Here is an 11824-nt window from a genome sequence, read left to right on the forward strand (position 1 = left end):
TCCAGCCTGGCTTTCTGTAGAAGAGCCAGAGAGCACCAGTTCCAGGAACCCAGCAGTTCTTTGAAATACAATCAACTAATTCCTTCTCCCAGCAGTTTGTTATTGAAAAAAGCTTCACAGTTAAAGAGGATTTGGCCTGCCTTATTTTTAATGCGTGGCTTGTAACAGCAACTAATGTGGGAGTAGCATGCTGACTGTCTTTAAAAACAAAGCAGAACTTCAGTGCTGCCTATTAGACCTACACTGTTGGTGTTAATCCATACGAAGCCTTAACTTGGAAAATAAATCTGGCACATCTCTGAATTTCTTCCTTGGAGGAAAAAAAAAAAAGGAAAGTTCCCAAACATTTAAATTTTATTTCTCTGTAATTATTGAGGAAATCCTCAGCTCAAATAAGGCAACAGGAGAATGAGAGCACCGTGGCAATTACACTGGCAAACTTCAGAATGTGTTGAATCAGGCTTCCAGACAAAGAACACAAACGGACCCCATAATCACCATTGCAGGAAACTGCACCAACAAGTCATGTCTCAGTAACAGCTAAGCCCTTCCATACAAGTCTGCTCTGTTAATCTGCAGATCTTGTCAGGCAGTAACATGTTTTTTGATCTCTATGCCTTTCACCTTCTGTTTGAAGTCTAACCTGGTGGCTTTGCTTGTGTCGGGTGAGCAGATTCTCTGTGGTTGTTAGGGTCTCAGGTTGAAAATGTTTTAAAAACTGCAGCTGGGAGTGTAGTAGTGACATGCTGAACACCACCAGCCCAGTGAGTACCAAATGCTGATGAATGCACAAGGGATCCTCCTTTGGGTGCGGGCTGGCTGCAGTGGTGCCAGACACTTGGGGGTGCAGCCTCAGCCATGTGCTTGAAAAAGTGCTGGTGGTGGCGGTGGTGGCATATGGAGCCCTTGGGCACGTGTTGTGCAGCTGATGCAAAGACATTTTTTATTCTTTTATTATTGCTACTGGGCATTGATTTAACCAGGGAGCATTACATCAGGAAGGATGGCACTGACTTGCATTGCTAAATGTGTCTCTATAGATGGTCTTTTCTCACCCACGTGAACCTTAAAAAAACAGAACCGGCATGCAGACAAGCCCATAGGAAAAGCCAGCATTTCCGTACATCAGATTCTGCTTGTGCCACTTGTGTTTCTATGGTGAAGGCAGGTTCACAAGCTGTTAAAATAGCTGTTCACTCCAGAAGTGGCAAACAGATGGATTCCCACAGCTGGTCGTAGGTGAGCGGCAGCCTGGTGCTGCCGCTGCTGCTATTTGTTTCCCTCATCTTTGGAAGTTGGTTGCTCTTGATGCCACTGTAATACTTCCCTTCTGTCACCAGCTGAGAGCGACTCACTTATGTGAGGTCACCTCTCTGGGCAATTGTAATATGTGAAAAAAAATACCGCAAATCATCTACAGGGTAATGCTGGCATTTCCTAATGATGTCTCACCTCAATGTTTGTGAGTATCTGTTTACAATATCCTGGGGTCCTAGTTTTCCTTTTTTTTTTTTCTTTTGAAGCAAAGTCATATTTTCTCTAGATTAATTAATTTTTAATGCTGCTTGTAGCAAGTTTAAAAGCAGCTGCTCTTGGGATGGCCAACCCCTGCAAGCTTTCGGCAAGAACCTGACTAGCCTATCAGTGTTGTGTTTTCTTTCTCTTGCTCGTTATCAACTTGATAGCAGTTTGGCCAACATTTTTCAAGATCCCAAAATGTGGGGCAAAAGCTGTCCATGGCAGCTTTTGAAATTGCACGGTGGCCATTGCACTGTGCTCTTCTCTGTGTGCTGTTCCCCAGTTTCATGTGAAAAGTAGAGAGGCTCGTAATGGCTTGTCAGGAAGATGCAAGTTGACTCTTGACAGGACACATCCTTGTGTGCGCTGTGGGCTAAACAGGAAGCCAAAGTAGAAAACAGAGCATCCTGCCAAGATGTTCAACGCGTCCTTTGTTGGGACAAGACAAGATATTGGTGGTGTTTATCTAGCACGAAGTCACAGAGACTTGGAGGTGTCACCTGGAGTGCTTCTCTCTCCCAGGACAGGTTAAGCTGCACCTGCCTGAAAGATGGTTGTGGAATCCACCCTTACTTCCACAGTGCCCGCGTACATAATTTTAGGAGATAGAGATGTATAAAAAGACTGCATCTTCAGAAGATGCTAGATAAGTGTGTTGGTTTTTGTGACATTAAAGGTAACGCCTGGATAAGATCTGAGGTGACATTTGTCACAGAGTGCCAGCCCAGCATGATCACTAGCCACAGGACTGCCACAGGCCTTCAAAAACCTCTTATCCTGAATGGTTTGTCAGGTTGTTCGTTAATAGCCATACCAGAGAGGTTCAAAGCAACCTTTCTCCCAGCGCTGTGTTTTCTATCTAGCAGTTGCCTTCAATTTGTTTTTATAGAGTTCTGGCAGTAAAGACAAAACAAAAGCAAACCTGTCAGCTTTTTCCTCAGTACCCTTGTGCGGATGCTACAAATCAGTCCTTAAAGCCATACTATGTGAGGTGGAACCCAAACAAGGAAAACACCCATCTCACGTGTCAGTGCTCTCATTCAGCTGTGCTGTGACACTGGTAAATGCCAGAATGTGCCCGCATCTTCTGGCCATCCTCTCATGGCCACCACCAGGCTGAGCAGTGGGCATTTTGCTGGGTCTTCAGCGGGGTCCCAGCAACCAGCCTCGTGTCCAGCCGTGGGTCCTACCTGGCCTCTCAATAGGATGCCTCTTCCACACAGTGCCCCAAGTGCTGGATGAAGGCCATGGCCGCATTCAGCCTGCTTTCTGATCTGCCCAGGTCTAGTTTCCCCACTCTTTGTCTACACAGCAGCGGGGCAGGAAAGCCATCACAGCACTACAGCCTTCCGCAGCATCTTGTCTGCTCTGTGCTGCCAATGATGCTATCACTGGTTCTACTAGCTAAAGAAGAAAGGGCAGCAAGATGCAGGTCCTGCTGGAGGCATGATGTGACCATCAGTCGCTGCCCCCTGGTCACGCTGTGTACAGTGGGACAGACCCGGGCACTGATATCCAGGCCAAGAAGGAAGAAAATCAGAGGCTGGGTGCAGCATCCAAGTTCTACATTAAGTGAAACTGTGGTAGGGTGCAGACTGGAGGACCAGAAAAACTGAGCTCCTTGTTCACTTGCTCCAGGTTGTGTCTGGCCCTGATACAGGCATGCATGTTGTGAGGAGTATGTGTGGGTGCAGGACCCAAGACTATTTGACTGTAGTAAAAGCCTTTGAAAAGATCCAGTGTGGGTGCCCACCGGCCATGGGCTGACGTTTGAAGGACAATGTTTCCACAGACACCTTCTGCAGTAGCTGACAGCATCCGCACATTAAGTGATAAAGAATCTGTTGGCTTAAAGAAGAGAAAGTACACCAGACAGAGCAGTTCATAAGATGTGATTCACAGCTTGTGAGTCAGACAAATGGCTTTATATAGGAGAAAGCGATGTGTGCAGAAGGAATTGGCTGATTTTCCCAGCCCTGGCAGGGATTGTGGTGTGCCGAGAATCTTTGGTTCCCAGTTTCACATATGAACTATTAAATATGGTGGGTGCCTGTCAAGCTTTGTTATAATTGCAAATTGTGCACCATGTCAGCAGTCTTTGGCTTTCACTAGCAACGTAATCCTCAGCGATGCATGAAGTCTTTCTGTTTGGCTTCAATGGCCCTGTAATCCCTCATCCTTCTATGGGATTCCTAATACTGCTCTGCAGCTCCACCAGGGTAAGCCAAACTGGGATGCAGGAAGGTCAAAAGTGGCAGCTAAGGCTGTTGATTGCGAGAGATCAACTTGGGCACTGCTATTCACCTTTCTCCTCAGCAGTCAAAGAACCAGCAACAGCTGGTGAAGGTGAAGCTTCAGTTGGTTTTAAACCCTATGTAAGAACTTCTCTTTCAAAATCTGCCTGCTTTTTCCCTTTCCAGCACAGCAGGGTGCTGCTTGCATTTTCCCTGCTGCTGAGTGTGAGTCCCATAGAGCTGAATAGAAGTTACAGCACTGACAGCAAGCACCGACTTTGCAGTTGCTTGTTGAGGTACCAGGTCTCCCTTCCCTGATGCTGACACCTCCATCTGCCTTATGCCAAGCACAGAGGAAGGTCCAGACGCTTAAATAAGACATGGTGATGCCCTCTGTGATGATACAGGAACTGGGATAATTGAGTTTTCAGCAGATCCCCTTCATAGTGGGTTTACCTGCATAGGAAGAAGAGCTGAAGTCCTGCATGGTAATGGTCAGTGCCTCGCTTTTGGGTACTCCTGTCTTCTCACAGCACATCCCTACATGCTCAGCATTGGTGCTCAGCGGGATGCAGAGGGCACCTGCTGCTGCTGTCATAGCTGAGATGGCTTCTGAAAGGCATGGTGCAATAGCAGTCAGGGATTTTATAGCTCTGTTCTTTTGTAACCCAATGCTAAGGCTAATACTGAGTTCAGCAAGGATGTGGTTGCCTGGCACAATGCTGATTTTAATGTTAGGTATGTATTTAAATACAAACAACCCTTCATTTTGTAATACTGCAAATGCATCTTGCTCCATCTGGACATCCATCTTTAAAAGCAGGCATGGTTATGCTCCATCAGCAAAATGTCATGCATACTATAGAAAACAGTTTGTGTATTGCCACACTGTTATTGGCGTACTCCATGCAAAGCCATCTCCTTGAAATTAGGGTGATGTGTGAGGCAGTGAGGAATCCAGATGTCATCACTGGGTTGGGAAGAGGCCTCTAGAAACACTTTGGGTGTAGGGTCTGCTGGTGGTCTTCCTTGGGTGGATGGAATTGGCCCTTTTGGTGCAATTGGAGGAACATCAGGGGGTTGGCAGGGGAAAGATCTTGTATGGGAAATGTTCTTTCAGATTAAGCAACAAAACTCTGCATGCACATACAGACTAGGTCTTCATAATGCAGTCAGGCTCTGACAGCGCATTGCAGCATTATTGCTATTAATAATCTATGATTACTAACAACATTATAATCGAGCAAACTTAGCGGTAGCAAGGTAAATAGCAATCTGGATGACTGAAGGCATTGCCATCACTGGGGATGGCAAATGTGGCATCAGAAGAAAATGCTGAGGGAAGATACCAGTTGCTGATACACGAGCTTGGGTCTGCTAGTCTTTTATATACCATTTTTAATATACTTCCTGAAAATGAAGCTTCAGAAAGGTACACTGCCTCTTTAAAATTAGCCTAGGAACTACAGGTAGTTCACATTATTTTTAAAATAATAAATCTCTCTATATATCTATATTAAAATATATATGTATACATAAGTTGGCTGGCCTGCCTTGTGGGAAGGTGGCAGCCGAACTAAGTCTGAGCTACTATTGTATTACCATGGTCTTCTGTTTTGTAGATAGCCCCTCCTCCCTAGATGAAGTTCTGTTCTTGCTCCACAGAAGGTGCCTGTGTATATAACTCCTTTGTATTGCTTTCTGCAGAGTCCCTTATATATTTCTTACTACTAATGCTGTGTAGAAAATGAAATCCAGAGATTTTACTACTGATAATTAACCATCTAAAGGCCATTAGCAAAATAAAGATTTCGTTGTTTGGGAAACAGATTATTTATATTGTGTATGGTTTATTGCCTGATAACTTGTTTGGTGACTGGATATTCTTTTCCTTTTCCTGGTCCTTTTCTGCTTTTTCCAGCTATGGTGTTTACTCCTCACTTTGATTATCTAGCAGGCAATAAAGTATATTGTATGTTTTGAAGCCAAGCGGTGTGCTTCTTGATTATCCCTCCAGGAAATTATTGTTAGCAGAGGACCCCGAGGTGGAACAGCCTCCTCCCCAGCTGGGAACAGAGCTGTCCCACTGCTGCCACCCCTTCGATGGCCACTTTGGGTTGATATGGGCTGTGAGTGGGGACAGAGATGAGCCCACCCATTGGCAGTGAGTCCTATGGGCCTCCACAGGGAGATATGAGGCTGAGATTAGAAGTGCTGCTGCATCTCTACTGGACATCCCTGCTCAAAAAGGCAGAGGTGATTTTCTGCTCGCTTTCAAGCTGCGCTTTCCTTGTTGAGAAGAGGGAATACAACATGAGCCTTTGAGCAGCATGAACCCCTATTCTGGTGCTCTACCAGTTTCTCACCTACTGCTGGGGAAAAGTGATTTTTCCTGGTAATGGCAGTATATATTCAATTTGTTTTGATGCCAGCAGAGAAGATGAACAAGAAGCTCACATGCTGGAGATGCCTATATTTGTCTTGCTGCACTTGCATGGTGATACGGAAAACAAGAATAACTGCAGCTTTTCACTTCTGCACAGTTACTCTGTTAGCACATAAACTCCTGCACACTGTTCCTATGTCTTTGGGTGCTTGCACATCCTACCTGGAAAGCATTGCTGGAAATGTAGGCAGCAGCTGTGAGCCGGACTACAGCAGCACGCAGTAACTCCATCCAGCAGGAGGGAGTGGTGGAGTTAGCCCTCAGTTATAAAAAATGAAAACTAGGCGCTGCAAGCCATTTGGGGCAGAAATCCTCCTCCTCCTCCTCCTCACTGCAGCTCCTCAGCTTCCTATTATTTGTGTAGACAGGTCTGAGGGCACGCTTGGGCTAGCACTTAATTGCTTGTCTAAAGGACCTGAGCTTTTAATTGGAAGCCTGGTACTGTGCGGCATGGTGAGGAATCCAAAGTGGCAGCAGAGCTCATGAATACAAAACTTTCAGCAGAAAGTGCCCTGTCTTTCCTGCTTATGTAATTTCTCCTTAGCGAGATAAAAAGGGACTTGTGCCACGAAAATATCTCAATCCTAAAGCTTTTTTGAGCTTTCCATGCTACAGGTGGTTTATATCTAGTGGCACAGCAGGAGAAGTATTCCCACATTGATTTGCTTTGACCAGGACACAGTGGCCTCATTCTGCACCCTTCATACTCAGCTCTTGCATTCTGCTTCTACTCTCTGCCTTTAAACAAACTTTCTTCCACTCACTGGGCATTAAAACATCACCCTGCATGTCTTGAATTCTGATGTGCGTCCTGTTGCTTCCTCCTCCAGGTCAGGAAGAAAACACGCACTGTGCGCTGATTCTTCAGATGATGCAAAATCCAAACCCTCTATTCCCTCGGGCCCCGTCGCTGTCACGCAGAGCAGAGCTCAGTGCTGCCCTCCGCTCCCTGTGAGGAGCTGCAGCTGCCATCAGGCCTCCCCTCAGCTCCTCTGCTCTGGGCTGAGCAAACCCAGGGACCTCAGCCTCTCCTAATAAGCGTTGTCCTCCAGACCCTTCCCTGTCTTTGCAGCCCTCCTTTGGACACTAACAGTTTTATTTCCTTCTTACATTGTGGCACCCACAGTTGCACTCAGTGCAGGAGATGAGGTCGTACAGCACAGAGCAGAGCAGGACAACCCCTCCCGCCGCCTGGTGGCAGTGCAGACGCCTCCAGGCTGCTTTCACCTGGTCCTGGAGCCAGAGCATGCTTTTCTCCACATGCAGATAGGAGCCCGTGCAGAAGGTGTCGAGCAAGCTGGGCTCCTGTTTTCCTCCCAGCTCCTCCTGATTGTGGTGCAGAAAGCAGAGCATGTCCCCCAGCAGGTGCACTGCAGCTGCACGCGCAGACAGGACTTGCTTGTTGTTGTCTCCTCCACGTCGTCCAGCTCCACGTGGAAGCTGGCTCCATTGCGCCATCCTGTGCCATAGCTGAGCCACGTCCCAACTCAGGTGTTCCATGTGCAGCTGAACGTGCTCGTGCATCTTTCTATACATGAGGTGAATTCCCAAAAGGATGATTCCCATCCCATTCCCAAGATAGAGGCCATGGAGGAGCAGCAGAGATGAAGCATTAAGGACTGACCACAGCCCCATTCCCAGTCCGTCCTGCTCATCTTGAGGAGGTTGAAGTTTCAAGTGTAAAGTTGAGCCTCAAGAGTAGAGGTTGTAGGAGAAAAGTGTTTTTAGCTTTGCTTTTAGTTTTCATTCTTCAACCCTGTCATTAACTGGCAATAAATTGAATTCATCTTCCAAACGCTGTGATGGCAACTGGGGAGAGATCTCCCTGTCCATATCTCAACCCACAAGCCGTTTCATCCCTGCTGAGGACGAGGAGAGAGAGAGTAGCATGGTGTGCACTGGGTGAACAGCTAAAGTCAACCCACCATGTATGTACAGCTTTTAAAATACAGTCTGAATAAAGCGGTTGTCCCCTACTCTTTCCACTGGCAAAGGTACTCCTTAAAAGGGTTCCTTTCCAGGCGTGTGAGATGGAGCAGAAAGTAGACATGTTCAAGAACGAAAAGTTAAATCCACACCTGCTACCACATTCACATACATTTGCTTTCTTGAAAAACAAAACCTAGCCACGGAGTGACCGGTCCAGTAAAGTGACATAAAAATCCAGAAAATATCCAAATATCCCCCTTTCTGTTCATTTCTTTTTTTCGTCTCTAAGCTCCCATTGAAGCGCAGAGCATACTGGCTCTTGATCAGAACAGGACCTCTTGACATAGGAAATATTTCAGCAAAAGGTTCCCAAGTCTTCAAGTCAGTGTGCACAGCCTTCTTGTGCAGTGCTCTATCCTGCAGGTCGGACACTCTCCTTAATGGCTCTGGGGATCGAAGCGACGTGCAAGTCTTGCGTTTCACATGCGGCCTTACTTGCTGGGTAGGGGCCTTTTTCAGTGGAGTGCATTTGTGCCGTGGTTTCAGAGATTTCTAACAAAGCAAATGGTCTCATTCCCAGCCTGTATGAGGGTTGAAGCCAGCCCCAGCTCAGCTGGTGACAGCAAGCAACTGGGTGAACCAGTCACCAGTGCTTTTTTCTTTCACACTCTGATACAGGTGAGCAGGTGCACATTGTCAGAGCGTGTTTCCCACTGTTGGTATATCTCAGAGCAGGGCTTTTTGATTGGGCAGCTTGTTTTGCTTTGGTGTCTTTTCCCTCCTGGAGTTCTTGCACATATCACTAATGCACTCGCTGAGGCTGTCAGGAGCTCCCAGAGCCTCCAATGAAGCAGTTCCTTGAGGATTTGCTGTTAGTTCATCCAGCCCCAGGGGACAGGATCCACCTTTTCCTCTGAGCCATCACAGTGGCTGGCACTGCCATGAGGTGCACTAATGCTTTGACTGCTCTTCCCTGCTGATGTAACCAGCTTCATACCAAGCTCTGGATGATATTTAAAGCTGTTTAGGCCTTGGTGCTCTCACGTTTCTTTACCACAAACGCCAAAAGCAGCCTCATAATCCAGAATGACCTATAATTATTTTTTATTTCTTTCTTGTTCATTACTGCTTGAGATGAGGAAAAAAGGGCAGCATAAAGGGCAATGCAAGAGGGCTGCAGTAGCAGCAAGGCATCAGCAATCTTTGACAGCTGTAACTGTGGTCAGGTGTTAGATGCACAATGCACACCTTGCACCCCACTCAAAACAGCCGCTTTGCTGCACACCAGTCCATGGTCATCCTCAATCTCCTCCCCAAGGCAGCAGTGGGGCTCCTTTCCCCACCATCCTGAGGCAGTATCAGAGGAAAAGGCTGACCAGACGCAGCGTAGGGATAAAGCAATTTTCTTCCTGGACTTCAGAGCTTTTCTGCCCACTTCCTTCTCTCATCTTCTGTTTTATACAAATTACTTAACATTGTTATGATCACTGGAAGAATCATGGTTCTGTTTGGCTTTCTGAGTCTTATATCCAGTTCTGCACAGCCTGATTTGCACGCAGGCCTGGGGCACCCAACGTAAGAAGGACGCAGAGCTCTTGGAATGGGTCCAGAGGAGGGCCACTAAGATGATCAGAGGGCTGGAGCACCTCTCCTATGAGGAAAGGTTGAGGGAACTGGGCTTGTTTAGCTTGGAGAGGAGAAGGCTCCAGGGAGACCTCACTGTGGCCTTCCAGTACTTGAAGGGAGCACATAAACAGGAGGAGGAACAGCTGTTAATAAGGAGGGGAGTGAAAGGACAAGGGGGAATGGTCTTAAACTGGGACAGGGGATATTTAGATTAGATATTAGGAGGAAGTTTTTCACACAGAGGTGGTGACACACTGGAACAGGTTGCCCAAGGAGGCTGTGGATGCCCCATCCCTGGAGGCATTCAAGGCCAGGCTGGATGTGGCTCTGGGCAGCCTGGTCTGCTGGTTGGCGACCCTGCACACAGCAGGGGATTGAAACCAGATGATCATTGTGGTCCTTTTCAACCCAGGCCATTCTATGATTCTCAGGCATGTTCTTGGTGCAAAGGGCTGCACACCACATAGAACATTTACTTTCTCCTCATGTTTGTTATGATGAAGTTTCTTCTCCTCAAAGCTTGGGCTGCAGCATGTCAGAGAATCCTAAGTCACCTTTTGTTTCGAGTGAAGCCATCCCGACTGGCTATGCTCAAAGTCCAATGAAATTAAACTGATAGACCTTACGGTTTCCTACTCAAGCTGCTCTAGTCTCCAAACTCAACAATTTGTTGACAATATAATGCTTGGATGAACTTTCTGGACAACAGCAGAGTGAATTTCTGCTTGGTTGTTGGTTTCTCACACCTGGTTATCACTCTAACCTGCATCTACCTATTATACTGCGCAGTCTTAAAGGATAAAAAGAACAAGTGAAAGCAGTCAGTTCCAAAACCTTTCATTATCTGCAAATACATGAAGTGAGAATGCCAGCTAAGCCTTAGTAGGTCTTTAAACACAGTTTCCAGTTCAAACCAAAGGCCATCCACACCTTACTCTTGTATTAATTACTTTGTCAGTGCTTTCAGTGAAGGATGGTGCCCCTCAGGGGTCAGTACTGGGGCCAACACTCTTTGGTATCTTTGTCAGTGACACTGACAGTGGGATCAAATGCACCATCACCAATTTGCAGAAGACACCAAGCTGCGTGGAACAGTCAACACGCTCAAGGGATGGGATGCCACCCAGAGGGACCTAGACAGGCCCAAGCAGCAGACCCAGTGAATCTCATGGGGTTCAGTGAGGCCAAGTGCAAAGTCTTGCATTTGGGTCACGGCAACCCTCATTACCAATACAACCTGGAGGATGTAAAGATGGAGCACAGCCCTGCAAGAAAGGACTTGGGGGTAATGGTGGATGGCAAGCTGGACATGAGCCAGCAGCGTGCCCTCACAGCTCAGAAAGCCAACCATAACCCAGGCTGCATCAAAAACAGTGTGGGCAGCAGGCCGAGGGAGGACATCCTGCCCCTCTGCTCTGCGCTGATCATGAAAACATTGCAAGAATCTGAGAATGTAGAAGCCATGTAATTGTCAACTCAAAGAGAATAACAGCTGCATCCACGACAAGATTCCAACTCCACCCCCCACAAGGACATCCTCTCACTTCTTTTTCTATCAGGCAGATAACTACAGCAATAAACATTCAATTATCAAGCTCTGATAGTACACAAGCTCTTTCCAAGGTGTCTGGACAATTCAGTTCAGGTTTAGACTGGTTTCCTGGTTTACCTGACTGGAAGAATCTTGAGTATATGCATTCAAAATGATTGCATGGAGCTACTCTCCAGCCGCTTACATTTAGAACAGCATTACTTTCCCCTCCCTTGCAGATTGAAGCAAAATTTTTTTCTGACATTTCTAAGGATCGCTCTCAGCTTACAGTTCACCCTTTAAGTTCGTGCAGCACACGTAAGAATTTCACACACAGAAAAGTTCTAAAACTTTTAACAGGTCAAAACTATGCTTTGTGGCTCATTTTCAAAGGAAAGTGCTGGTGGGGAATCACAAAAGATTTCAGAAGAAGTCTTGAAGTAACAGCTGTGGCTTAAATTCCCTCTGGGCAGCAGGGAATGGCTAGTAATTCTCACAGCAGCTCTGCTCTACTGAAGTAGATATGAGTGTAAACACAGA

The sequence above is a fragment of the Centrocercus urophasianus genome, unplaced genomic scaffold (assembly GCF_019232065.1).
Source record: "Centrocercus urophasianus isolate 14NV4802_14NV808 unplaced genomic scaffold, USGS_Curo_1.0 seq_12, whole genome shotgun sequence".
Lineage (NCBI taxonomy): Eukaryota > Metazoa > Chordata > Aves > Galliformes > Phasianidae > Centrocercus > Centrocercus urophasianus.